This window comes from Choristoneura fumiferana, chromosome Z (genome assembly GCF_025370935.1).
Source record: "Choristoneura fumiferana chromosome Z, NRCan_CFum_1, whole genome shotgun sequence".
NCBI classification, from domain to species: Eukaryota; Metazoa; Arthropoda; class Insecta; order Lepidoptera; family Tortricidae; genus Choristoneura; species Choristoneura fumiferana.
In genome coordinates this window covers 27,148,648-27,164,392 of record NC_133472.1, presented here as the reverse complement: position 1 = coordinate 27,164,392, position 15,745 = coordinate 27,148,648, and the positions used below count along the sequence as shown (strand labels likewise).

At 33.7% G+C, this 15,745-nt stretch overlaps 1 protein-coding gene and 1 long non-coding RNA gene across 20 annotated transcripts in view; both read right to left on the bottom strand.

The window, feature by feature from the left end:
* The window catches only part of LOC141432893 (coiled-coil domain-containing protein AGAP005037), a 185,049-nt gene that overhangs the window by 32,177 nt on the left and 137,127 nt on the right, over window positions 1–15,745 (bottom strand). The gene's annotated exons all lie outside the window — the stretch shown is intronic.
* LOC141433017 (uncharacterized) lies at window positions 11,468–12,549 on the bottom strand. The gene is made up of 3 exons (XR_012451884.1): window positions 12,182–12,549; window positions 11,878–12,015; window positions 11,468–11,680 (listed from the first exon to the last, which is right to left on the bottom strand). It is a non-coding gene; the product is annotated as an uncharacterized lncRNA (long non-coding RNA).

The following is a 15,745-nucleotide window of genomic DNA, read 5'->3' as shown; positions in this document are numbered from 1 at the left end:
TGGTGGTGATAGATGGGTTTGTGTGATTTGTGTGTGTTCTTACAGTGTGGAGGTGGAGGAACTGCATGAACACGCATATTTTGCATAAGCTTAGCTATCGTAAGGTCGCGGGTGAGCAAGGAAATTGTTTTAGTTCATTGATATGGACCTCCGCAAAGTAACGCCTGATTCAATAAATTATATTTGATGATATTTAAATTATAAATAATAAACAGGTAAACGTTATAGAACAAGTTTCTTGCATTTATCGCATTAAACTACTTTAATTAGTTTGAAGACATCGAACTGGTAATCCATTTATAACGAAGACGGTCCAAATTTGTTATATAATATGTAAAACAAGTTATGCGCGAAATTCTTCAACGTGCTAATGATGTTGTGTAAATGTCGGCGGCCGATCGTAAAATCCGCCAGATCACGAAATTCCTAGGCATATCGTGAAACGCCGCCATTTCATGATATGCCTAAACGTTGGCCAGGCATATCACGATGTGCCTGAGAACGTTTAGGGGCATAAATGTCCAAATGTCAGAAAGTCCAGGTGTCACATTGTCCATGGTCAAAAAGTCCGAAGGATGAAACGTCCTAGTGTCTAAAAGTCCTAGCGTCAAAAAGTCCATGGTCAAAAAGTCCGAAGGATGAAACATCCTAGTGTTTGAAAGTCCTAGCGTCAAAAAGTCCATACTCAAAAAGTCCGAAGGATTAAACGTCCTAGTTCTGAAGGCCTGAATCCCATAATGTCTCATTGTGTAAAAATATGAATAACACAACTAAATGATAAATATAACTGAAATAGATTAGAGAGCTAGTTTGCTCATCTGCCTATTTCCAGTCTGTTATCTAACACCCTGAGACCCATTCTCAGAAAGATCCAGATGCATTCTATGATGCTTCGTACATGTCATGTCGAGTCGACAAGAATTGACCAGCTGATCCAGTCATGCAGATGGACTGGGGCCTCATTCTACATTGTCTCTTTCCATATTGTTATCGTATTGTCTACGTGGTGGCAGCTCTTATTGACTTGACAGTAAAGGCGATCGAGTCGAAAACAATTTGATTGCAATAGGTGTAAACAAAACCAAATTAGAATGAGTGAGACCCCTGGACTCTCGGACATATGGTCTATCGACATTAGGGCATTATAACCTTTGAACTTTTTGACAATGGACAATGTGACACCTGGACTCTCAGACATATGGACTATCCGACATTAAGGCATTATAACCTTCGAACTTTTTGACAATGGACAATGTGACACCTGGGCTCTCGGACATATGGACTATCGACATTAAGGCATTATAACCTTCGACTTTTTGACCATGGACAATGTGACACCTGGACTTTCTGACATTTGGACATTTATGCCCCTAAACGCCTGAGAAATAATACGGCAGATCGATTAGAGCAACGCATTCGTCGATATTCCTAGCTCTATACCGGGCACATCGTAAAATAGTTTCTTATTTGGCCACTGGTGGCGCTGCGTATGCAATGGCGGCCGTGACCAGCTGACCGCCCGTGTTTGTTTAGCGCGTGAAAAATGTCGGCGTCGCAACAAAATGATCTTTAAACCGAAAATAGTGATTGAATTCAAAATAGAAGTGCAAAAGAAGCTTTTGAACATCAGCTCCGTTCTTTTTATGTGAATCAAACGGATTCTGTGCACAATGTGAAAAAACCGTGGACGTCTGCCCGTATTTTAGAGGTTAGAATTTTGTTGGTAAATAAAGTATTCACTAGTTGTTATTTATTTATATAGAAAAATTTAGGTACGACGAGCGAAGCGAGGAGTGGTTAGTATTAATTGTGATTACGACGCACGAGCCGAGCGAGCGAAGCGAGCGTGCCGCGGCAGCGGCCGGCGAAGTGCCAGAACCGATATGGCGGCGTTTCATGATATGCCTAGGAATTTCATGATCTGCCTGAACTGGCCAAATCATGAAATGGCGGCGCTTCATGATATGCCTAGGAATTTCATGATCTGCCTAAACTTCACTAGGCAAATCGCTAAACGGTGAGTTATCAACGATATGGCGGATGTCCCTTAGCCAATTCATGAAATGGCGGCATTTCACGATATGCCTAGGAATTTCGTGATCTGGCGGATTTTACGATCGGCCGCCGACATAAATATTATTAATAATAAACAACATTTTAATATAATGCAATAGTATAAATATTTTAAACAGATAAGTTTGAGAAGTTACTAACGTTAGTAAGGTAACCGAGTGCTCAACACGCTCACGCCCAATAGATGCTGATGATGTTGCTGACATAAAATCAAAGCTGGCAACTATTGGGACAGCGATAGAGCACTCATCATAAGATTATATTACTAAAACAATATTATATTATATTAAATAAATCTAGTGGTAGACCTTTATTAATAATATACGGTTAATAGCTACTAAGTACTGCTATATAAATACTATGTACCTTCTTATACTAAAATTAATAAGTGCTATTTAAGAGAAGTTTCCCTGCCGGCCGCGAGGCCGCATTAGGTATTCGTTTGGGATATTGCTGTCTTTATCGCTCGTGACATATGCGCTCGCAGCCGTCCCCCCCATGCCTTCCGCAACGACGTCCGTAATTTATATCGAGATAGCTGTAGGCTTTTCAAGATTTGGGCGGTTGAATTTTGGGTTTCGTTGTCCTCATATTATATGAAAATTATAGAACAGAAATGAATGATATTTTACAATCTATGTATAGCTTGAGGTATCTAGGTTGGCAACGCATCTGCAATCGCCCTGGTGTTGCAGGTGTCTATGGGTGGTGGTGATCTCTTATCATCAGGAGACCCACTTGCTCGTTTGCCATCCAGTTGAATAAAAAAAAGAAGATATTTATTATATTTTCTATGCCTGTGGTTTTTTCGATTTTTGTAAAAATGCTTTATTAGTCTGTAATTCTCGTAAAAAGTTGACATCTTTTTTTTCGTCAACTTTTGAGCTCCTGTAATTTTGATATTACACATTTATATGAAAATCTGAAAACCACAGGCATAGATAATTACGTCTAGTTCATACTTACAAAATTTCATCTATTTCTGTTGCCTAGTTTTCAAATGTGACCGGACTACGTTTGTGTGGAGAATGGAACGAAGAGACTTCTCTTAAGTGTACATATTTATTTGAATAATGATTTGCGGATTGCCGGTAGCTGTACGTAAGGACCATGGGCGTACGCAGGGTTCAGTGGAGGGCAGCTGCCCCCCCCTGGAAATTTTATGTCCTACAATATTATTATGCCCCGACCTATGAAGCAGGATCCCTTGCGGGTGTTTGCCCTACACACTACATATACCTTGTGTTTCATGTAGGGCTTCTCTTGGAGTTGTGTTCTTCATTTATTAATTTTCGATTGAAGACTCTACAGGTTATTATTACATTAATACGAGTATAACCGTGGTAGGTACATAAATATTATGATTGCAGGATTTATCACAATATTATTATTTTAAAGTATGTGAACAGGTACACCTACATAACTACTTTATTCTATTACAATTATTTCCTATAAACCACTAGAGCAAAAGTGAAAGCAAGAAGTTTTTGTACTTTTTTGAGAAGATACCTACAACATCCGAACCAAAATAGGGTCGAGTCATGTTTACGAGTATGTACGAGAAAAATGAAAAAATATTTAGTTGTGTCAAGAAAAAAAAAGTATTATTTCAACTTATTTATCTATAATAATATTACAAAGTTATTCTCTTTTCCTGAAGTTATATATACCCAAAGGTAAAAAAGCAGCCTGATTAAGTATGATTCACCTTATTAAGATTTATTAAAAAAAATAGACTTAGTATGCACCGTTTTCTTATATCAATAATCAAAATTACGTAAAAAAAATCTTCTCAAAGGTAGTTATTAGGTAGTTATAATTCGTGTCGGAGCAGAGTTTAATTTATGATGGTGTGAAACTACACCAAACGCTTGCTATACGTTATGCCTATCCAATTTATTAAAAGTGTAAACAAACCAATTTCATCAAAATTCTTGTATAAACACTCACTGGATCGAATAAATAACACATTTATCTATAATTCGTGTCTTTTAACTAGATGTCTTTTAACCACTTTTTTCACCAAAATTCACTTGATTTCAATATTTATTTCTCATTTGAAAAATCTTTGTCAAAATCTGACGTTATTTCTTGATTAAAACGTGTGTATAATCTGTAGTAGCATAGACTAGCGTAGAGATGGTGGAAAATTCGACATTTTAAAAATCGATTAATGCGCGGATGAATAAGCGATTTTTATTTACTTTCCCTAAAATTAAAAAATAGTTACTGCTTTTATAATTGAATAAACAGTATTTGGAATAAAACCAAGTATTGTAAATAATAAAAAAGACTTTGATCTATTCAATTAATAAATTAATCGATTTACTGAACAGATTAATTATTTTGCAATAGGTTCTAGGTTTTCACATCATTGAACGTCTGTGGTCGGATAAATGGCGTCTTTGTTTACACTTTCATCAATTGGATCGAAATACAATATAGTATGAGTTATGAATGAAATTGAAATCAGGGGCTCAGTTATCCAAACGCCGGGGAGCATTCCTCCTAAATTAAAGTTTTTATATTTATATCAAAACAACATTATGGCGTAATTTAAGGATTGCTTATAGCATGATAGTAGGGGTGAGCTACACTTTACATAAATACATATTATATGAACATACAATAGCATAATAATTTTGAAAATGAAACAAAGATTATGAAATTTGGAGCAATATCGGTGCAAAGTAGCCTCATTTTACGGTACATACTAACAGCCTATTCATAAAAAGTTAGAGCCTCCTTGAATGCTCCTTGAAGGCCCGATGCTAAAAAACAATGATTCATAAACGTCTGTTAGCGCTAATCAGTCGATCAAGGCTCTGCTAAAGTTAGAGGACCGTAGACCCTCCTTTATCTCTCTGCTAAGTCACAAAAATGCCGCCACAAGTTTGAACCGCTGACTTTGACAAGAGCAAAAAACCATACCGAAGATATTTAAGTGAAGGCAGGGCTACGCAAAGATTTAACAAAAAAAAAACTGGAAAATTTATTTTCAGGAATTTGTATTTAAAAATCCTCTAAATTAGCAACAATAAATTAACAATAAATAGAACAAAAATAGGCAATGATTAACATAATTATGGCTTTTTGCACAACATAAAACATGCGAATCGGAAATGGCGGGAAAACAAACATCTCGCTTTTTATTTTTTTTCCTGCTAATTTGCTGTCACTGCTGTCAATTTTTTTTTAAATTATCGATTAGGCCATTTTTTGTCTTGATTTGTCAAGGTGGCCAACATAACGCGTCTAATCCGTCTATCAGCAGCTCAACAACTAGCAAGACTGCTAGCAAGTGTTTTATGAATCATATTCTTGACAACCGTCTATTAAGCTTAATCAGTCTGCTAAGTAACAGACCGATCAAACTCAATTAAAGGTTTTTTTAATGAATAAGGCTGTAATTCTGTGCGAGCTGTAACGGTTCGGATGTGTCACACGACCGTCACTGGGAATAAATTAGTAGAAAATTGTTAGTGGGGCCATCTATGAAGGTTTGATGGAAACTCGAAACAAAAACATGTCGACAAAGACAGTTAAATAAGAGTAATTGAGATTAGAATGTCGATGTAATTAAAGCAGGGATAATTTAGCAGTCAATTTAATGAGTAAATGTTAAATTTAATTGGAGATTAGAATTGTGTTGTTCGGGTATAATAATTAATGTAAAAAAACGCCATCTATGGTCAATTAAAGGAATTAATGGTAGGCGTCATGGAAAATTAGTGAACTAATGCCGAACTGGGTTTAGCGGCAGATTAACCTGAGAGGCTATTTAGTTAGTTTCACGTGGGAATTATAGAGGTCGCTTTTGGTAATGGAAATGTAAATTTTATCTAAAAACAAGAAATATGGTCACAAATTCATCAAAAATAGACTTGATATAGTAATAGAATCATTAGTATTAGTCTACAGTAGATCTTAGATACATTTGATGTTAATAATTATGTTAATTTAAAGAAATATCAACGAAAGCATCATGGAAACGGCAAGTTGTCGAAATTAGCTAAATAAGTTAAGAAAAACCGAAAATGCAAGCATTACGTAATCATAGTATAGATTATTGGTTCATTATCTATTATAAATTTAAGTTTTCATTCAAAACGGAGTAGTATTAGCAGAGTAATTACACATTTAGTTAAGACGAAATTACAAGTACTCTGTCGCACTGACTTAAAGTAGGAACGTGGCGAAATTATAAGCAAATTTTGAGTAGCGTTAGTTCGACAAAGGAAACTATGAATAAATGGCGCGAATTGGGGATACCAGTTAATAATTGTAGACAAATTAGCTATTTTATAACGAACAATAGAAGTATGTAATTGGCTATTTATATTCAAAGAGTGTAGGGAGTAATAAGTAGAAAATTATCATTAGAAGTAAGATTATTGTTAGATAGGTTAAGGAAATTAAAACGTTGAGGTAAAATTGAAGTATTTGACAAATACATATAAATATTTATTGAAAATTATTGTTGTAGCACAATATAAAAATGAAACGTATTTACTAGAATAGTTAAGCTAGGATAGTGTCAAGATAAATAGGAAATTTTAGTTCAAAAATAAATTTTACGGATAAAATTTGGCTATTTTGAGATAAGGATTTGGCAGAAGAAAAAGCGAGAGCGGGCAATGTCAACGTTGTCGACTTTGGTAAGCTTGGCGTCGTTTGGTCGCTTGGCGCGAAAATACCAGAGGTCCCGGGAGAGAAGCTATAAATAGAGGTGACACAAAAAGGGCGGGAGCCAGATGGATTTAGATTTCGTAGAGTCAACATCGTTATTTTGCTAGTCGGGGGTTTTAGTTTCTGTGCGCCATTTTGTTAACAAATTAGAGTCAATAGTATCGGGTAATTTTATTTCATTAATTTTAATTGGGGTTTTTGATTTTATTTAATTTGAATTAATTTTAATTTACAAGAAATGTGAGTATTTCTTCAGGAAGTAAAGTGTCGGGGTCTTGATCATTAATCTGCGGAATAATGATTAACTCTCTGGTTTTTTAACTATTTGTGAAATATTTAGTGCTGATTTTCATTCGGAAAATCTTTGTGTGAGGGAAACTTTGCGGTCTTGTGGCGGTGAAGTCCCTATTTGTTCTTGTAGTGTGGAGTGATCGTTTTATAGCGTTTCATTTCAGCCTACGTATATATTGTACTAACCCATAACTTTTCTGTGTTTTTCCCAACTTAATGGAAATGACTTTGGTTCCTCCATAACGTACCTTGGTTGAGCTTTAAGTCCGTCTATATCGTCTGACACCTAACGGTGACAACCGTGGACGAAATAGGCTTCCACTTCCTGAAGCTGTGGCGGCTTCAGCGGCAAAATACTGTCGTACCAGCCACCAGTGGATTCTGTTTGTCTTTTGTAACGACTAAGTAGCGCTCGTCGAAGTGAATGCGTGTCTTGTTGACGCTTGGTTTGTACTTAAGAAACTCAGAATTCCTGTCCCCTATTTATTTACGTATTTATGCACAACGTTAGGTATTCTGCTGTTCCGCGGGGCTCTCCGTCATAGGGACTTTCCTTCGGGAAAGTTGAGAGCTCAGCACCATTTAGGGACCGATAGGGCTTTAGGTATACACACCATCATTGTTGATAGGAGATTAGAAGAAATTCATTGCACCGTGAATTTCTACATTACACTAAATGTACATGTGGGATTAATTCTCTAGTTTTGCTAATCACAGACAGAGAGTAGGGGCCTCAGGCAAGCTTAAAGTACAATTGTAGGATTTATTAGGGCTATATAGGTAGGGAAGTTCATAGGGCTTAGCTAGAGTAGCGTTTCCTTACACCGGGAAAAGTTACTATTTTAACTCACCACACAATTAGTTCACCTATGAGGGTTTTCCTCCAAATTGCTAAACTTCAACACAGAGCTAGGGAAAGCTTAAACTCGCACACACATAGTTTTAAGGCATAAATTAGATTTTAAGAAAAGAGTATAAAACATAAAATTTATTTAAGTACTTACGTCAAAACTTCATTATACAAAACTTAGTTCATAAGAACTTGACTACGAATAACTTTATTAAAATTAGTAAGTTGACTTCAATTTAAAACCAAAATACGGTTTGATCATTTTGTTAAGAGTAAATAACAATAACATATTTTAGCTGTCTTTCCTATAATGAATAAGCGGGAATTGATATGACACGATCTCATAGCTAAGTGGACAATTAAATGCCAGATAACTTACTGAATAATATTTAACACAATTATCATCTAATTTCGATTTGAATTACGATTGCCAGCTAAAATAAGCTTTGTTTTGATAAAATTAATATCAAACATCATATTCATACTTTTGATTAAGATCTCATCAAATTATGTCTAGTAATAAGTTAGAGATAAAATCGTAGAGGGTTTTGGACCATCTATCAATTAAAATACAAAAGTCTTTCGTGTTATAAATACATACTATCTGTTTTAGTTGTCGTACCTACTTACATTGAGTGAACGGATGTAGAAATCCTGACTACGGTCGATAGCTTACGTTGACACATACCAGGCAACAGTCTATCTGGAAATTTACATACTTTTCATTCGATCTCGATTTAAACATAATTGATTAAGGATTGATAGTTGAAACAGTTTATTGTTCATTTAAAATATATGAATTGAGACAAAACTAGTCATAGACGAGTCCAAAACCTAATACAAAGGTTATCTTGAATACCCAAGGGTTATCTAGTTATAAGCTAGTTAGATTATTATTAACGCTTGTGTTCTGGGCGTAAAGTATAGAAATCGGTACTTACTTTCTGCTTTACTCTGGTAACGCCAAATGCTGGTAGAACTAGAAAATTAGACTAAGTAGATAGCTCATTAAAATAAGTGAAAGTCACTATGAGATTAGTAATTATACCAAAATAAAATTATGTCAAATTAGACATTTCATATATCTAAGATAGATAAGACGTAATCTAAATTAAGAGATACTAGCGCCTATAGTAAATGAAAAGCTATAGTGTCTAAACTCATTCCTGAACTAATTATCAAAGTTATAATTAAGCATCTCATAGAGTATTCTAATATAAGCATAGAATAAGTAACCATAAGTCTAAAATTAGATTCAACTTCTTACAAAACATTGTGTTTGTATTTCCATACTTTGATTTGATGCACCAAGGTTAGTGCTTAGTCTAGTAAAATCATAACTTGACATATCCATAGAGATATATTGCTCTGGTGTGCGAAAGGAAAGGGCCGGGGGTGGCAGGTTGAGGCCCTCCGAGACCTCAGGTCTCGGTATTAAACTTAGTTTTAAGTCAAAATAGATTCAGAAGTAATACAAACACAAACACTATCCGTAGTAGAAATATTTCCTCTCATTTTTCCAAACTGATTATTCTAGGTAACCTGAAAGATCCATTTCTAGAACCATCCAGTCTAAACATACTAGTATATCTAAATTCATATCTCAGTAATTAAAGTTTCACCCTAAAGTTCAGTAGAGTTCAATCTAGAGTCAAAATTATCAGGAAGTTAGGTACTGCTTAATTAATTATAACATTAGAAACACAACTGTAGGCTTTTCAAATTAATTCTCAAATAAAAGCACTTAGGTTATTGCTGGGCATAAGGTAGGTTCCTATCCACTAGACGATTCACGATCACAAGGCCATTAGAAGGGTTATTACAATTTGTTGGCCGTGACCAGCATAAGTACAGTCAAGTACAAGTACAATTAAAGATAATTAAAAAAATACTTATTATATCATCACCTATTACTGGCAGTAAAAGACCTATTACAATATGGTATGCCATGACCAGGAAGAACTTAATTTAATTTACTTAAGTAATTTAGAGTTTGGTGTTAGTTTAATCATAGTCTGTTTACAGTTTGCAAAGCTGTGAGCTAGAATACAAACAAAAGTAGAAAGAAAATCATGACCAAAATGAGTATTTAATTAATAACATAGATAAAAATAATAACAAGTGTTGTAAATAAAAAGATTTGAGGTTAAGAATTAATTTAGATATAGATTGTAGTAAGTAAAAGATAGGTAATATAGCATAAAATCAGTAACGTTTTCCAAAACAGTGGTTGTTCTTTTAGACTGCCACAATTTGCTGTTCGTGAAATGGAGTTTGAGATTAATTTGAATTAAAGTTGTGATAGTATAGAGAATCAGCTCTCTCATTCTGAGAGGAGACCTGTGTGCTTAGTAGTAGGATATGCATAGACTGGGGTGATGATGATGATGATTATAATCAGTGTTATAGCAGTATGGATAGGAATAACTTGAGAATAGTTTAATAATTTAATAAATTTAGCGGGTCACAACATAAAGAACTTCTTGTCGAAATGAAGACGGTCGTAAGCACTTCCTATTTTTAATTCACTTCACTAAAAACACTAAGATAGTTTATTCTTGATTGACGAACATTCACAGAAGTAAGACGAGGGTCCACCCTTAGTTATAAGCTGCAATGATCCAAGATCTAGGCGTGATGTAGGAGTAATCGATGCACTGTTTTCTTCGGCCTTAGTAATGAATAGTCATCTGTTTCATTAGAAGTAGCGTAGACAGTTTAGTAATATCAGATTTGAGAGCTAAGCGGATTCGAAACACAAATAAAAGTAGCGTTTGCTTTTGTTGCGAGTTGACAGTTAGAAGTTAGAATTACAGGGCGTGTACAGGGCTACTACGAAAATCGAAAATCAAAGTTCGTATCGCACCGTCTCTTTTACTCGCATATTAAATGACTTAAGCGTCGGCGGGACGGCAACATGCGAATTTCGAGTTTTGCACTTCGTGGTATAGGGCCAGACTTCACACATGCGCATGCGTAGACGTGAAACAAGACGCCATTTTAGATATGAAAAAATACCGGTCAAACGACATTTCATACATCAAAAGTTAGAGAGAGATAGCAATATTTTAGTTTAAGCCCAAGTAAAGCTCGGTTGCCAGGCATTCTTAAGTAATAGGGGAAATGATTTATAAATCATGTATTAATTACTCAGGATTAGTATAATGAGAAGTTTTGCTTTAATCAGATTAGTCATGAGTAAAATAGTATTTTTAGTCACAATGCCTAGAAAGTAGAGCGCAGAGAATAGAAGTTGATCTAAGCAAAACAGTAATATATGATAGATTTACAGATCAGAAATTAACATAAAGTAAAAATCTGTTACTTTAGAATTTAATTTATGAGGGGAAAGCGAGAAAGTCAATTACAATTTATTACATTAAGTTTACTTATAAATGTTTGGTATAAACAAATCAGTAAATAACTAACGGGGTCGCTTTGTTGTTATATGAAAGTTGAGACAATTGTTATTAATAGTTTACCAAATTAATTAATGATTGAGTAATTAATGAAATGATAATAGTAGAGGGTTATAGGTAAAGAAATGAAACAATACACCAAAAATTAATCATAGCACCTAAAAGCGTTTAAATTATTTTATTAAGAGGAAGATGTCTGCGGACAGCGGTATAGTTAGAGTGAGAATAGTTCCTTGATTATGTAGCAGGAGTGCACACAAGTTCAAATCGTGAGAGGTAGACACTAGTTCAATCCATGCTCAAGTATGTGTGATATAGTGATGTTCAGCGCTCATCTGTCATTAGATTATCACACTTTCTGTAAATAAAAGAAAGAAATAAATAACAGAAAGAGTAGTTTGAAGTTAGAGTAGAATGAATTTTAATTGGGTTTTAGCTTACACAAACATTTGGAGTTTAAATGTCACTTGAAATGTAATAACAATAAAGAAATAATTTAACAGTTGAAATTTTATAAGATTATGACATAGTGAGATTAAGAAAGTTAGTACATACCATTCAATGTCAACAACAATGGGCTGTTGTGGGGTCTGGCTTCATTGAATGAGCTCAGTAAATTTAAATTTCATTATAAGAGCGATCCGAGTGAGCTTTAGACATTTTACATTTGAGATACACTGGGTGAGGTTTTATCTGAAAGATAAAAGGCATTATTATTACACAGTTAACACTTGGACGTATTTAAAACGCGAGCACTGTTAATACCGTTTAAAACAATAGTTAGTTACTGTCGAAACTTGAGTCCAAATCAATAGTTACAGTTAGATCATAGAACGTAAGTTATGTCGGCGGCACTCACCTGTTAAATTATAAACTCGCGGATACGGAAAGTTTTAGTTATCTTTAAATACTTTTAGTGTAATAAAGACAAGCGTAAGTTCATAGTAAATTGAGGTTAGAACCTTTCTTTGACGATAGAATTATAGTGTTGACGTTGGCAGCTGCGCGGTGACAGATAGCGAAGGGCGGTACGAGTATTTATTTTTAAATTGCGCGTAAGCGAGGTAAAGGGTTCACGTCCATAGATACGAAACGTGGCGACTTGGAAGCGGAAAATTTAGGTGTACTTTATATTAAAATTAGGGCGATATGAGAAACAAATTTGAAATATAAAACGTATTAAAGAAAAATCAAACCACATAAAATAGAAGTTAGACTGTTATCGTTAAGGTTTAAATTTATTCAAAATCAGTTTATTAAGCGGTCAAATTAGATGTAATTATTAACGTAAAGAATTTTATGAATAAGGGGGGAGATGAATTAAAATTTAGAAATAAAATACTTTACCAAGAACAGCAGTGTAAATAAAAATAAAATAAAGTAAGGCACTGTAGTTAAAGTACAATAAATTATTATATGCAGTATAAAAGAGGTCAATGGAAAATAAATGATAGAGGAATGTGGATTGTATTAGAGGGGGAAATAGTTAGTTAAATTTCATGCACCTGAACCAGAAAATAAAATTAACCACAGTAGAGGATTCAGGGGTCCGCAACTCAACTGGACCGTGACCGAATAAGTTTTCTCAGTGATAAGTTGATTGGCTAAGTTCGAGACATATTTACGTGGAGCTAAAGTGATAATTTTAATAGACCATAAGGCGCTAATATTTGTCTAGAATTAGAGATTATATAATGTTAGAGTGACTAGGTGGATAAATTAGTTAGAACAATTCAATTATATATACATAATAGGAAAACATAGTAGCAGATGTATTATTAAGATATGTATGTATGTATGTAAACTCTTTATTGTACAAAATAAGTAAACAAACACAATTGACAACCTATGAGATAACTATATGTAGAAAGGCGGACTTATCCTCTACCAGTCAACCTTTGAGTGGATGAGAGGAGCATTTAGATATTTATATCTGAGAGAGATTTATGATAGGGGGAAAAGATAAAGCTACCTGAGATATTATAAACAGATTCTGGGGTAAATAAAGAATTGTAAAAATACTTAGAAAATATTTCAGAATTACATATTGATTTACAAATAGCCGCGGTACTCTTCTTTGCTATCCTTCGCTGTCGAAAACAGCTTGTTTTACAAAAAATGCTTTATGTATGATGGTAAAAGTATATAATAATCTACACATAGAAATAAGTAACTTTGACATGCCTGAGTATAAATATGAATTACGTAAATTTTGTTTAGATAAGTGTTATTATGGCATTAATAATTATTTTGATCCAATAAGCGAATAACTTTAAATTTCATCTTCTGAGTTTGACATAATATAGTATTTTAATGTTATTTAATATGGTACAAATCAATAGTTTATAAGAAAATTTGCATGCTTGTTTAAGTAAAATGTATGCACTCAAAAACGCTTCTCCAACTTATTTACTACTACATTTTCGCAAATAAATATTCTTATTCTTAAATCATATTAGAAATGCTTAAACAGGGGGAAATAAGTCATTATAAAAGGATAAATAACATGCTAAAGAGAAATGTAGAATAGAAAAATGACATTTTATATTTTTTATGACAAGAGAACAGGGGAAACGTTAATAGTAGTGACAGGAATAAATAGAAAGGTAGATGTACAACGTAAGAGAAATCAATATGTAGAAATTAGTATGTAAAGAAATTTGAAGCATAAGTATAAATAGTATAAATAAAGGGTTATATGTAAAAGCTACTAATCCCTATAAAAAAATGTATGTTCTAGTAGAACCCAATACCAACGAGATGAGGGGAAAATTTTATGCAGTACATTAGTCTAGGTACTACCAGTGAAACCTATTAGAAAGAAAAAAAAACAAATGGGTGAAGTAGATTCTGAGACACACAAGATAAGAGTTATTTAGTTATGTTTTAATATTTATTTGGGAACAACTGGTACATTATTTTAAACCTAAACATAGTTACTATTTGCATTAACCAATAAGGCTGCCACCAGTTATTAACACATTGAATTATAAAATAAGTTGTATCTGGTTGAAATTAATTAAAATAAAAGAATAAAAATAGAGATTAATTAGAATACAGGTTGACATTTCAGTTAAACCACCTGTACAATGCTTATTAATTAGTGGATAAATTTAAATTAGATTAGCTTTTGTTAATTGTTGGTTATTATGCTAGTAGTGTTTAAAATAAATTTAATTAACTACATTAAGACAAGTAGGGTAATTAAGATAGAAATAAAATTATGCGGTGTTGTGAGTGGTTGATGGAGTAACGGTGGGTATGAAAATAGGGGAAACGATAGAGGGAGGCGGTATGGAATTCTGAAAGTAAAATCACCCTTAAAACACAAACAAATAGAAATGAAAAATTAATTTAACATAAAATTAGCTTAGATTACGGATCTATATTAAATATTATTTATTAACTGAGTAAAAAAAAAAAATTGTAAGCAGGGAAAATTAAACTTAAAAGCTAGTAAATTATAGTGTAACCTTATGTTGCAGCATTTACATTAACTAGATCAAATGTTATACAATGTTGGATGGAAAAAAGGAGTAAGCGCCAGTTAATTAAGTTTAAAAGAATAGAAGTTTATTTTTCCTCGGAGTGGTCATTCGCCAAAGTTATTACAGAGTTGTGGCCATGTCGTTATTGTGTTGAATCTGAAAGAAAATGTAGACGGTTAGCATTGACATTTTGGTTAGGACAATAACAACATTTTAGATTAGTAGAAACATAAGAAAAAATGTACGATATTCACCTTGCGATTGTAAGCTCCGGCTTTTTCGGTTGATGTCAGACAAATGATGGGTACAGTAGAGATTTCAATTAAGTACATTAGTGGGACAGCAGGACCTTGGGTTTCGTTCTTTCGCCGCAACGATCCCAATTTCACAGATAAAGTGACATGACAGCGATCATAGAGACAAGGAATTTTCAGCAACAATGTATCGGATCGGGTGACAGACATTATAATTCTTTTCCTCTTGTAAACGATTGAAACAACACAGCGTTTCACTGAGTTAGTTTTACCAAAGTTCTAAAGTAAGCATTTAAGTTGAGATAGTAGGAAGAGTTTGATGCCTACACGCGCAGAGATTAGCTTCTTAATAATTAGTGTAACAAATTTAAAATTAAATTTAATAACATAGCGTTAATGTAATTAAAAATGCGTCTATTGAAACGGCAATAATTAATGATACGATTTGCTTTGACAGGAGGATTTGACATTTTTGATGAGAGGTTGCCGTAGAAGAAAAGTTAAGTTAGTACATTGTAGGAAAAATATTATACGGGATTTGCGTGTTTTGAGGTGACTCAAACGGGACGTAACGGTCGGTAGGTAACAGTAAGAAGTATGGTTAGTTCACAAAAATAATATATAGATTGCAGTTCGGAAATGAATCTTAAAGGGTCTTTTAAATTTATTAATTGTTAAATT